A 13,998-nucleotide genomic window follows, 5' to 3' on the forward strand; every position below is an offset into this window, starting at 1 on the left:
TTAGTGGGACACAATACAACTTCAAGGTCTGTGTCCTTTTGTTGATTTAAAATGTTATCCTTGAAACAGCAATGTTATAAATATTAATAAAAATACTAAGAGCTTGGCAAGTGGATTCCAGGAAGACTAATGACTTCCAGTTAAATATCAAGTCATTATTCTAACAGACCTTTTACTAGGCAACAAAGATGGAACAATGCTATAAGCCTTCGTAAAGGTCTTAACAACCATTCAATTGAGACAAAAATTCCATCAAGTAGTTGTCTGACCTATATAGACTAAGTGAATTAATCAGACTTCAACTATCATCTTGCAACACCAAAAACTGGTCTGGCCAATTGTTTTGACTCCTTCCATTGCTTGTCTTTGCAGGTGCTAATAACTGGTATTAGTTCATCCCTGGGTAGTCTGATACATTCCATGACATATGCCATTCAAAAGCAGTCCCGAGCAGTAAAATTCAGATGCACAAAGATATGTAGAGTAAAATACCCTTTTATTGTTCATCTACCACCACTACACAGCACGTTGTCCTGGGGTACGAATCTGTGGAAATTAAAGCATGGAAGAACTTATGCCCAAGAAATGATCGGAAGGATGTTGCAAGAGGCCATGCTGTGATCACTTGTGACATTACACCATAACGTGTGAAGTGTGATAATCAGAGTCATCTGTTAGAGTATGAAAACTAATATATTTGTGACGTATTTTTGTTGTGGAGTATGGATATTTTTCAAATGACCTTGAAGGTATTTTACATTTTAAGTGACACATTAATCAAGCTGAATGGTGAGATGGTGAAGAAAGTAAAACTGACCTAATTGTTTCCCCCAATGCATTTCACATAAACTTGTTAAGGACCAGAATTATATAGTGTATACTCAAGTTAACGTGACTGTCCATGTCAGTGAGAACTGTCTTCTTCCTTCACTGTTTAAACCCTAAATACCTTGAGCTAGTAATGATGTTTATCTGTAATGCTCGTTAGAACATCAGCTTAGCTTCACTCTTAAAGCAATATTTACCGGAACAGATTTTTTTTCCCCTGGCAAACAAAAAAGAACACAGAAAATTGTGGTTAGTATTAGAAATATGTAATATAATCAGACATAAATAGAACATTAAGTCTGATGCGCTATAAAGTATTACCTTTGTGTGAACATCCAAGAGTAAATGCAAATACTCATAAAAGTAACTGTTTTCTATTTTTTTTGCAAGTTTAGGAAATCTCAGCAGTTCATTTTGATTGTCAGTCATATTTTATCCATGCACATATTTTAAGTGGTGCAGTGTTTTAAAACGTGTTTTGTATTTGATGTGCCTATTATTTTTTAAGCTGTTTGTAGCAAACATCAACTTTTAAGGGCCTTTTCTGTCGTCTGCCCCGTATCACTGTACTGAATATGGTATAAAATATGGGAATAAAATTGTACACTATTCATGCAGATACATTCATTTCACATACAGGTCAGCTTTTGAGATCAATCAAATCAAGCAAGAAAAATTTCTCCGTAGTCAACAAAATATACAGGGTATGCCTCTGTTTCTTGTCAAACGCCTCAGATACGCAGGTGAAGATGGTCTAAAACCCTGTTAGCTGACTCCAAGAAGGAAAAATAAAACAGCATGAATAAAAGAAATTGTAAATAAATAATCGCCCCTTTGTGTAGCAAAGTTCAAATTTCCCTCTTGAAATGGTAAACCAATGCTAATAACATTAGGGAATGTCTTTGTTTAGGGATAATTAATTGCCTTGCACTGGTTGTCTCTGGTTAGTACTTGTAGCCAGACGAGGAAAATGCTAAAGGCTGAAAGGCTAAAGCTTCAGTAAAATGTGCACAGTAGATTTATAAGTGTTCAGTATTTGTTTTGAGACAGTGCTGATTTTGTTTTCACATCTGATTTCTATTGTGAGGAACAAAGAAAATACATTTTCTAATCATGTAGGAATGGCAGTCATTTTTAAAAGAAAAGATTTAAATTGTGTCAAACACATTGATGTATATTTTCCTTAATATACCCAAATGATTGAGTTAGTTTTACATTTCAAACTTTAAGGTTGGTTGGTAATAAGAAAAAACTTTTATCACTAATAGGCCAGTGATGACTAAAACCCACAATACATAGTTATGCTCAAATATTCTATAATGTGTATATAAACAGTATATTAGAAAATGTTAACAGTATTATTACCTCAGTGGTTGAGGATATCAATTGACTAGTGAAATGGCATATCCAAACTCTGTTCTTCTGCATGCAATTTCAGGAACATGAAGCTGCATATTTCATGAAATATGGGGAAATGTCAGAAATTGTTGCATAAACTGCTTTGGCTCAAGTAGACGTTGTGAGGAAGTATAGCCTCCTTAAGTAAACAGGGATTATGCTAAGAATGGAGAAGCAATCACAGAATTTAAGTGTTTTGCTTTGGCATCTCCACTCACATTTTCCAACTCTGCTTTACTCTGGGGTCATGCATTGCTGCTGGTCCATAGCACCCAGAAATGGGCAAGGAATCAATATTTCAGAAATCAATTTCTGTATAGAAAACTGTGTTTTACAGAATTCTGGTAAATGTGCTCACGGCCAATTTCTTTTCCTGGTCCTAGAGGGTTATCTTGAACGCTGGGCATCGATGAACCATCTCAGTTGAACTGCAAGTATTTTTGTGACATAAAAAGTAAATGCCTTGGGCCCGGTGCAATAGCATACTGATTAAAGTCCTCGCCTTGCACATACTGGGATCCCATACGGTCACTGGTTCTCATCCCTGCAGCCCTGATTCCCATCCAGCTCCCTGCTTGTGGCCTGGGACAGCAGTTGAGGACAGCCCAAAGCCTTGGGACCCTTCACCAGCATGGGAGACCTGGAAGAGAGCTCCTGGCTCCTGGCTTTGGATTAGCTCAGCTCTGGCTGTTGCACTCACTTGGGGAGTTAACCATCAGTCAGAAAACTTTCCTCTCTGTCTCTCCTCCTCTATGTATATCTGCCTTTCCAATAAAAATAAACAAATCTTAAAATGCCTTTTGAAAGATCAGAACCCATGATAAAAAATTTCCAACCAAACCTCTGGATGCCTGTGCAGTAAACTAGCATACTCTTCAAAGCAGTGCTTGTGAAACAGGCGTAGTGCTGCAGGCTCTGCTCGTGAAGCAGGTCAGCTGTTCTGCTACATTTCTTTTCCACAAGTCCTCAGTTCTCTCACAGTTCTTTAGCTCGATATTCAGTGGATCTCACCAACTGCTTACAGCTAGGTAGGTAATCAAAGCTGTGACCAAAAGATCGTGTCTGTTGTAAAAGTTGTATTAGAAATAGTTCTTTTACCTCATTAGTCATTGATTTCCCACAAAATATTGTGATAATTCCACCCAAGAGCTGGTTTAGATTCCTTAGATTATCTTTACTGATGATAAAAGTTGATCCTGGGATCAGAATTTGAATTGTGGTATTGGAAAGTGGATGTTGAAGTTTTGTGACCTTATGATTCAAAAGAAGGGGAGTGGAGACTGGTGAAGATTTTATTGTTTCTACTTAGAAGCTGGTCCTCAACAGAGTTCCTGAAGAGGTTCTCAAAACATTTTGAGTTATAGAAACATTTTGGGAACAAATATATTGCCTTCGTTGTAAGAGCCTGAAAAACAAGACGGCTGACTTGTTTTGGAACTCCTTGGTGCTTTCAAGTCTCTAGTAGAAAATGTCTGTTGGTGCCCAGTTGTTGGGTTTATTGACTGGATGATGTGTTGAATTTCTGCTTATGAAACTGTCATTCACATGCGTCAGATGATATCTATAACTTGGTCAGAAAACTGCAGAAGCATGTCATTGCTGCTGTTATAGGAAAAGGAAGAATCTAGTCAACAAATAGTTTAAAATTTTTTAATGAATTTCCAGAAGGCAGATGTCTTAGGTTCAAGTTCAAATTCTAGACTTTATTATCTGTGACACTTGGATAATTTGCTTAAAGATTCCTGGCTGTATTTTCTTAATAAAATTGGGATAAAACATTATGGAGAGAAAAAGAAAAACTAATCCAAATGAAATATTTGGTCTTGTCACATGAAAAGCTTAATGAATATTAGACATGCTTGTAACTTTTGTGGCGATACTTTGTAAATGAGAACATTTATAACATTTTGTCTCATTTAGCTTTCACTTTTAAAAGCAGTATGCTGTCAGTTTAGCAAGAATTAAGTTCAGGTTCAGTAAAGAGCCAATATGTCGCTATGGGGCAGAGTACCTCTCTGCACCCAGTCTCTTACTTTATACACCTAACCGTGGTTTTTACCGGAGTCATTTGCTTTATTTAATGCTTTGATAATTGTGCATCTTGAAGATCTCTCATGTAACTGAGGGACAGTCCTACAAATCAATAGGAAGAGCACAGTTTTAGAGCATGTTCCTAAACACGTTAAAGCCTAAAAGTAAGCACTAATATGCATGTTTAAAGGGGAATTCTGAAGTACATATCTCAGTTAACACATCTTTTTATTATTCATATTCTGATTTCAATTGAAAAAAACATAAGATATAGTAGGTACAATTTATTTGAAAAATAAACCTTGTATTTATTAAGCATCATGAAAATTGAATACTGTTTTAAGAAGAGAAATAGGCTAAAATTGTAAGCCTAGGCTTCTGTCTTCCATACAGGTGGTAGGGACCCAAGCACTTGACCCATCTTCTGATGCTTTCCCAATATTGTTATCAGGAAGTTGGAATGCAATCAGGATTTGAACTCATGTTCCAAAACGTGATGCCAGCATTGTAGGTGGTGACTTAGCTGACAGTGCTACAATGCTGACTCAGCAACAAACACTTTAAAATTGTCACATGCATCACCTAATGCAATGGACAAATGCAGAAATGGTGACTAAACATCTAAACTTGTAAGTTGGCCAAGTAAGTTTGTATCATCATTTAGACTCCTGGCTTTGATGGTCTCCAAATTTTCTTGGTAAACTTTGGCTTACAAAATGTATACACTGGACTGGACGTTGTGGTACAAAAGTAAGCAACTACTTGGTAGACCCTTATTCTACATCTGAATGCCCGAGATTGAATCCTGCTGCCACTCCTGATTCACCTTCTTGTTTTGCTTTTTTCCCCTCAAATAAGATTTATTTATTTATTTGGCAGAGTTACAAAGAGAGAAGAGACAGAGAAAAAGATGGAGAGAGAGAGAGAGTGCTGTCTTCCATCCAGTGCATCACTCCCCAAATGGCCACATTGGCCAGAGATGGGCTGGGCAGAACTCAGGAACCAGCTGCTTCATCAGGGACCCTCACTTGGGTACAGGGGCCTATGCACTTGGGTTCTCTTTTGCTGCTGTCTGCATTCTCAGACAGCTAGATTGAAATTGTAGTAGCCAGGATTTGAAACAACACCCTATGGCATGCAGGCAGCATTTTAACATGCTACGCAGTAATGCCAGTCCCAGATTCCTGCTAATACACATGAGAGGTAGAAAATGATAGCCACCATGTGGAAGACCCAGTTTGAGTTCTCACCTTCTGGCTTCTGCTCTGTCTTGATTATTTCTGGGCATATGGAGAGTAAACTAGAAGAAGGATGATTTTTATTTCTTCTTCTTTGTCACATAGCCTTTCAAGTATATAGATATGTATTTTGGTGTATACAACCAAAATAACTCTTGAAGGAATGTTAAGGAAATACATAGTTAATGAAGTTATATTTTGTGATTGAAAAGTGTAAGCACTTTTGTTTTTCTGGATACACATGACGGTTCAGAAGAGGAAGAAATGGTTAAAATTAAAAATGGTTGGGCCTGGCTGCGTGGCCTCGTGGCTAAAGACCTCGCCTTGAATGCGCCAGTTCCCATATGGGCGCCAGTTCTAATCCCAGCAACTACGCTTCCCATCCAGCTCCCTGCTTGTGGCCTGGGAAAGCAGTCGAGGACAGCCCAAAGCTTTGGGACCCTGCACCTGTGTGGGAGACCTGGAGGAAGTTCCTGGCTCCTGGCTCTGGATCGGCACAGCACCAGCCATTGTGCTCACTTGGGGAGTAAATCATCAGATGGAAGATCTTCCTCTGTTTCTCCTCCTCTCTGTATATCTGACTTTGTGATAAAAATAAATAAATCTTTAAAAAATAAATAAAATGGTTAATGGGAATGTTTTGGAAGCTATTAGAACAGCAGGGTTTTTTTTTTATTATTCTTTGACTTTTTGACATACATGAATAATTAGAAACTCATCATGTGGCAGTATAAAGGCAGTTGTTCAGTGTGGCAGTTAAGACACCAATGCCCCATATTGAGGTGCCTGGGTTTATGCCTGGTTCTAGTTCCTGACTCCAGTGTCTTGCTCATTCAGGACCAGTGCTCATTCAGGAGATCTGGATGGAATTCTGCACTCCCAGCTTCAATACCCTGGGCTATTGCGAACACTTGGGAAGTCAACCGATGGGTGGGAGTTCTCTCTTCTGTCACCTCATTTTTCTAATAAATGTTATTTGAAGAAAAAATACATAAATATATCATCTTACCTTGGCTTATTCAGGAATCAATGCCTAAGGTAGAGGACCACTTGCTGCTCCTCTATTTCAGGGAGCATGATTCTAGGGAACAGGTGTGAGGGACAAGGTGATGGCACAGGAAAGAGCAAAAATAGAATACGGATGACAGACTGTTGAGGGGGCTCTCCCAGGCACAAATTATTGTTAGATCCCATTGCTGTATTGTCCACAAAGGCACAGAAGCTGTGGCTTGAGACAATCAGCCTTCCTGAGGGTTCTCAGTCAACCTTCTTCAGATCTGGTCAGCCGTTTGTATCAAGTCTGTAGCATCTAACATTTCCAGTTGCCAGGACAGAAATGCTCTGTGATAAAGTGCCGATCCGAAACCAGGAGCCCGGAGCCTATTCTGGCCCTCCCACGCGGGTGCAGGGTTCCAAGGCTTTGGGCCGTCCTCGACTAATTTCCCAGGCCACAAGCAGGGAGCTTGATAAGAAGTGGAGGCTCTGGGACAAAAATGGGCACCCACATGGGATCCCTGCGAGTGCAAGGTTAGGACTTAAGCCTGTAGATACCATCCTGGCCCAATAAAGCACATTCTTGATGTGCATGTGTGGAATGAATGGACCAAGAAACAGTGGAAGAAATCCTGAAGAATTCAGAAGGAAAATCCCCAACTGTATTTTTGCAACCTAGCCATAGCTCATAGTTAGTTTTCTAAGTGTATACTCACTCTGTTTTCCTCTGCTTGGTTTGAACTTATTTTATGTAAAAGAGATGTTTACATAAGGAAATTATTTCTCAACAAAATTTGTGTTTTATATAATTGAAACGTAACCATAAAGAAAAGACATATTATACCACACAAATCAGACAGTAAACACAAATGGTTTCTGTGGACATCCTGTGTATGTCACCAAATGCGCATGCTCCCTCCAGACTCCAATTTCTTGAAATAATAATAATAAAAAAATTTATGTCCCTACAGACCCCCCCACAAGAAAGTATTACACATATAATTTTATCTACCACTTATTCGAGGAAAGTGAGTTTACAAAAAATAATTCATTTTTTTTTCTGCCACATAAGCATATTATAACAGAATTTAAAAATTAATATTATAAAACTGAGCACTTTCATTTAACTGAAAGTACATCTTACTCAAAAATCTGGTTAAAATATTAAGGGCAAAGGGAAATTTGCTGCAATCAAAAATCATTCTTAAGATTATGTAACTCATTACGCTTTTGAAATAAAGAAGAGAAAAATAATAATGAAGAAAATATATTTAATAAAACTCTTCATTCATTTAAAAAACTCCAACAAACTAGAAATGTAGCCTTTTTAAAAACTCTGATGAAGTTATAAAATTAGGTTAAAAATTGCTACTCCTTGGTCTGTGGTATGGACATCCTATATGGTCCGTGGTTGGAGTCCTGGATGCTCCACTTTTGATCCAGCTCCCTATTAGTGGCCTGGGAAAGCAGAGGAAGATTCCTAAAGTCTTGGACCCTACAACCATGTGGGAGATCTGGAAGAAGCTCCTGGCTTCTAGTTTCAGGTCAGCCCAGTTCTCGCTGTTGCAATCATCTGGGGAATTAACTAGCAGACAGAAGATCCCATTCTGTCATTTCTTCTATCTGTGGCAGATATTTATTTAAATAAAAATAAGTAAGGAAAGAAAAAAACTGTTCTTGCTATCATACATGACAGAAAACTATTGAAACCTCCCCCCTCAGTTTGACCATAGAACAAGAATGTTCATACTTCGCATGTTCTCAGCATCTTAGCAAGACAGTTGGGCAAAAAAGAAAGAACATAAAGCTGTCATTAATTTTATTTAATCAGATGGTGTACAAATGACATCAGTTATTTACAAAGAAATTGGTGTTAAGGAGTGAATCTAGTAATTTTGCTAGAATTGAGATCAGTTTCCAAAAATCTGTTGAAATTTCCTTAGATTAAAAAACACGTGGGATAATGAAAAAAAAAAGATTATTTTTTGAGACACAGAGAATCAGAGAAGAGAGAAAAAGAATGGACAAATGAATGAGCTCTGTGTGCTGTTTCTTTCCACAAGTGCCTGTGATAGCCATGGCCATTGTTGCATAGAGGACAAAGCTAGGAAGTATATAAGCTACATTCAGGTCTCACACTTCTGTAACAGAGGCCTAATGACTCATACCACCACTGATGGCTTCCAGAGTCTGCATGGTCAAGAAGCTGAAGTGAGGAGCTAGAACCAGGCACTCGGCCCAGACACTCTGATATGAGACTTGGATATCTTAATCAGAGTCTTAATTGCTGAGTTAGATGCCCACCCCAGTAATGACCATGTTAAAATGCCATTCATAATCTCACCAAAAGCATTAAACTTTTATAAATAGATCTGATAACAGAAATTCATTTATGTTGGAAACTTCATAGTATTGCTTAGAGAAACTAAAGACAATAAATAGAGAGATGTATTATGTTTTAGAATTGGTGGACCCAATCTCGTAATTCCCATATTTGAGCTGTTTATTCAGTAGAAATGCTATCAAAATCCCAGTAGGATTTTTGTAGAAATTGACAGGCAAATTCTACAATTTATGTGGAAATGTAAAGACCAATAATAGTCAAAGCAATATGGAAGAAGAAAACAAATATAAGAGAATCACATTAGTTTAAATATAGACTTTGAAAGAAATCACTCTAAATAGTACCAGGTGGTATGGTAATAATAGTAGAAAACAGAGCTGGAGGAACAGAATCAAAAGCCATAAACAGATCCACATACATTCACATTTATTTTAAAACCATGTTGCTACTGTAATTCAGTGAGGAAAGATGGTTTTAAAATATTGTTAGTTTGCATTTCTTCTCTAGATATACTACTGTGATGAATAACAGCATGTTAGCATGTCGTGCGACTGAGTTTTTTTCAACTTTAAAACAAGCACAACTACTCTATTGTCACCAAACTCATAGGGTGATTAAAGTTGGAGACAGGAGTGTGCTGACTGGAGTGCAGCAGGAGAGCTTTGTGGGTGATGTGCATTTCTATGTTTTGGTTAAATGGGGGATATACGGCAAAATTCATTGAACTATGAAGTTAACATCTATGGATTTTATTATACTTAAATTATTCTCCAATTCAGATGAAAGCTGAAATGGTAGCTTTGTAAAAATTCAATCTCAATATCTATTTCATAACAAATACAAAATTAATTTCAAAGAGCTCATGAGGCTTTTTTCATACTTAGCATAGTGTGTATTTATCTTCTAATGCTGGTTTTCTTTCTTTGAATTCACAAACTCTTTCCATGCAATTCCTGCTGCTTAGTTTCGGAATTTGGGTCTTCTACAGGTTGAAGTGCTGTCTCAATTCTGGCTTCTCGTAACTATATGGAAGCAAGTCAAATGTAATTTTGACTTTTCCTTTTGCAAAGTGAGATGCAAACTTCTAGTAACGTTGCTAAACACATGCAATTCCTGTTAGAATAAAGAATTAAATACATGCCTTAAAGGTTTTACATCAGATACGTAAGTGTAAAACAAAGGCAAATTTTAGTGTTGAGGCACAGAGGTCTGAGCCACCCCTTGAAATGCCACCATCCCATATCTGAGTGCTGATTCCGTCTTGACAGCTCTACTTGGAATCCAACTTCCTGCTGTGTGCTTGGAAAAGCCTCGGATGATGGTCCACCTGCTTTGGTCTGGCCAACCATGCGGGAGATCAGAATGGAGTCTCTGGCTTCTGCCTTTGGATTGGCCAACAGTCAACTATACCAGCTATAAATGCAGTGAGCCAGCACATGATTTTTTCCCTCTCTGTCTCCTCTTGTCTCTCCCACTCTCTTTCACTCTGGCTTTCAAAGAAATAAAGAAATCTTTGTTTTTAAAGTTAACAAAATGATGACTGGGAAGAGAACTAATAATGACCTCTCAAATCTTCATTTTGTACCTTTGCCTTGAGTGCATATTTTTGATTGTAAAAAAATAGTTCAAGGACCCAGCACAGCAGCCTTATGGCTAAAGTCCTTACCTTGCATGCACTGGGATCCCATATGGTTGCTGGTTCTAATCTCGGCAGCCCCACTTCCCATCCAGCTTCATGCTTGTGGCCTGGGAAAACGGTGAAGATGGCTCAAAGCCTTGTGACTCTGATCCTGTGTGGGAGACCCGGAGGAGGCTCTGGGCTGGCTCCTGGTTTCATGTCGGCTCAGTACTGGTCATTGCGGCCACTTGGAGAGTGAATCAACAGACAGAAGATCTTCCTCTCTGTCTCTCCTCCTTTCTGTATATCTGATTTTCCAATAAAAATAAAATAAATCTTTAAAAGAAATAGTTAAATAACAAAATGAATTAAAGCAGACTTTTCATAACTGTTTTGTCCTTATGGTTCAAGTAAAAGTTAAGTAGAAATGGTTGTCTGTCACACTGAAAAAGGAAAGGGAAGGAATTTTATGATACACTGACAGTCTACTTTGCAATCATTTATATTGATCCCTCTAACGAATTATGATTATTGTTCTCTATTACTGACATAAACTGAAAAATTAGAAGTATTTCTGGTTGTTAGTAAAGTACAAAATGCCATTTAAATTGCATTACTTAAATTGATATAATTTTTTTTCAAAAAAAGACGAGGAGTTGAGATGTACTTGAAAAGATTTGGAAAAGTTCACATGGGCTGGAGCAGCAGCATGTGAGCTAATCCTCTACCTGCAGTGTCAGCATCCTATATGGGTCAGTTCAAGTTCTACATGCTCCACTTCCCAATCCAGCTCTCTGCTTATGGCCTGGGAAAGCAGAAGATGGTTCAAGTCCTTGGGCCTCTGCAGTCTTGAGACAGACCTGGAAGAAGCTCCTGGCTCTTGGCTTCAGATCAGCTCACCTCTGGCTCTCTCGCTCTCTATCTCACTGTGACTTTGAAGTTAAATAAATAAACCTGTCAAAAAAATTTTTAGATAATGAGGATTCTCTGTAATGTCTGTTTAGAAACAATTGGTTTCTCCTCTATTTATTTCCTTTTAATTTCTTTTCTTTCAGTTGCTGTTTTTCTACTTCTTTGTGGCAAGTACAAGCAAGCAATATTAAAGCCCTCTTTATGAAAATGGCCTTGTATAGCCTATCCCTTCATAAGTCTATTTGTGAATCTTTGCTTCCATCAGTAAATTGTTAGCAAATTCTCTGTTAGGGAACTGGTCTTATCAAACTTGTTTGGAAGTCAGTTATTTGGAATCATATTTAACACATTTTCATATAGATGTAATATTAAAAAAAAGATAGTATGTCTCCCAGGACAGAGTACAAAATCTTATTTAATTTATAGCATAAATTTTAAAGTTTATTTTACAATAAATGTAGGAGGAATTATTTCTAATAATTTTGATAAAGTGCAACAATAAGAGAGCAATATGAGGATTTTCATTAAAAAAAGTTTGAGCCCAAGGAAATTAGATTTAATGGAATGAATATAGATAATATTGTAAATTAAGAAACGTCTAGTGTTTTCCAGGCACCACATGATTATTTTTTTAACATAGAATTGTAATATTTGCACCAACTCTCTTAGGTGAATCTTACTTTCATTTTGCAGGTGAGTGGTCCTGCAAGGCTCACCTAGTTAAGTGATCTAAATCTAAAAACTCACAGGAATCTGACCATGAAGCTTTACTGGCGTATAACCAGCTCTGAGGAGTTTGGGTAGCTTCCATTCACCGTCTTTGTTAAAAAAATGATTTTTGAATTAATTTATTTTTTTATAACAGTATACATTCCTTTATATTTTGCAATCACGAGTGTAACACTCTGCTGCGTAAAGATATCAATACTTGGCAGGTAGAAAATGACTAAGAACAACAACCAACAAAATCCAACCATAGCAGACCAAAAGCTACGAAACAGAAGTAATTACTGAAACCTCCAAAAACGGAAAGGCTGTTTCCTAACTGCGTAAACTAAGGCTGAGAAGTTGGAGGGACCTTCTATAAAAGGGCAGCCCCAATCTCAAACTCTACTCCTATAGACTCTGGCCTTCTTAATTTTATTGTTAGTGGCAAAATGAAAGTTCTTATTATGTCTTGCCCAGACACTTGCAGTGTTCTCTTCATGGGTCTCTGTAACTTCAGCTAATGATCATGTATCCTGATGTTTGGATAAATTGATTGAACATAGGTAAACAACAGCCTCTGTGAAACAGATCAAGAACAGGATTGTGAAGATTCAGAGAGAATCCATGTACAGGTTTCACTGTATGACTCAACATTCAACACCCAAGAAATAGTTGCCAGTGTCACTTACCCAGGCAGAGACCATAACTGACTTTTCATTGTTCGTTAAAAGAAGGCTCCTTTCCTGGGCTCGAAATCCTTAGAAGCAGGTTGTAAGAAGAACTTTCAAGTGAATGCTGATGGGAATGATCCAGGCAGAAAGTGGTAGTTAAGTGTGTATGAGTTAGGACAAAGGAGGGAAAGATCCAAGCAACGGTGTGATCCCAGGCAAGTCTCAGCCTCAGCTGTATCCCAGCACAGTTCTGAGGCCCTAGGGGCAAGGCTTAGTCCACCGGAGGCGAAGAGCTGAGCCAGCTCTTACATTTCTGGTCAGTCATGGGCTGTAACCATCCTAGAAGGTATGTAAGCTACGAGACATTTCTTCATCCTGGTCTGTGTGCTCAAAGTATCTGACATAACCCAAATGAGATCCACAGGAAAAGGTTTCAGAGTGTAAGTTGATGGAGCAAAGTGCACAGAGGCAGGGTTATTGGTGCATAAAACGGGTGCAGGGGTCCCACGTGATGAGGGCAGAACCCTGACTGTGTATAGTACCTTTCTCTCCATTGGAGTCACAATCTGCCTAGTTGTTAAAGCTTGTTTTCTGTTGTTCATCCTACTTCCTCTGTGTTCCAGCATTACTACACAGCTCATTCATGTGCCAGGCACTGCTCTGGGTCTTCAGAAAACAGCAATAAAACAAATTTCCTTTCTCATACAATACATGTTCCGTTGAGGTAGGGAAATAATAGCAAGAAAATAGCATGCATATAGGATAATTAAATGTTTTAAGAAAGTGTGTATTATGAAAAAAGCTATAAATGAATTTCATATTGCACTAAAATAAGCTTGCCTTTAATTTTATTTTTTTGTGAACTTTTAGAACTACCCTTGAGATCTCATGATGTGGAAGAGAAACACATGGTGAAGAGTTAAGCAGTGGAAGGTGATTGAGAGCTGAAATTTTTGTGCTGTTTCTTTCTTTGTTTCTGTTTCTGTTTGGTTGAGTACTCTCTGAGGACATAACACTTCAACAAAAATCTGTGTGAAATAGAGAAGTGCAAGGGAATTCTGAGTGGACACAGGATCTTGTCACAAGCCCTGAAGTGAGAGTGCACCTTGTTTGTTTTAAGGAATTTGGAGAGGCCGTGATGAATGCTGTTGATAGTGACTATGTGGTAAAAGATCAAATGAGAGACAGTTGTGAGCCACAGGGTGTAGGTCTTGGCAGTCAAGTCATAGCTAGGCAGTTGGAATTCGTTTTAATCCT

This window comes from Ochotona curzoniae, unplaced genomic scaffold (assembly GCF_017591425.1).
Source record: "Ochotona curzoniae isolate NIBS_2020 unplaced genomic scaffold, NIBS_Ocur_1.0 contig_883, whole genome shotgun sequence".
NCBI classification, from domain to species: Eukaryota; Metazoa; Chordata; class Mammalia; order Lagomorpha; family Ochotonidae; genus Ochotona; species Ochotona curzoniae.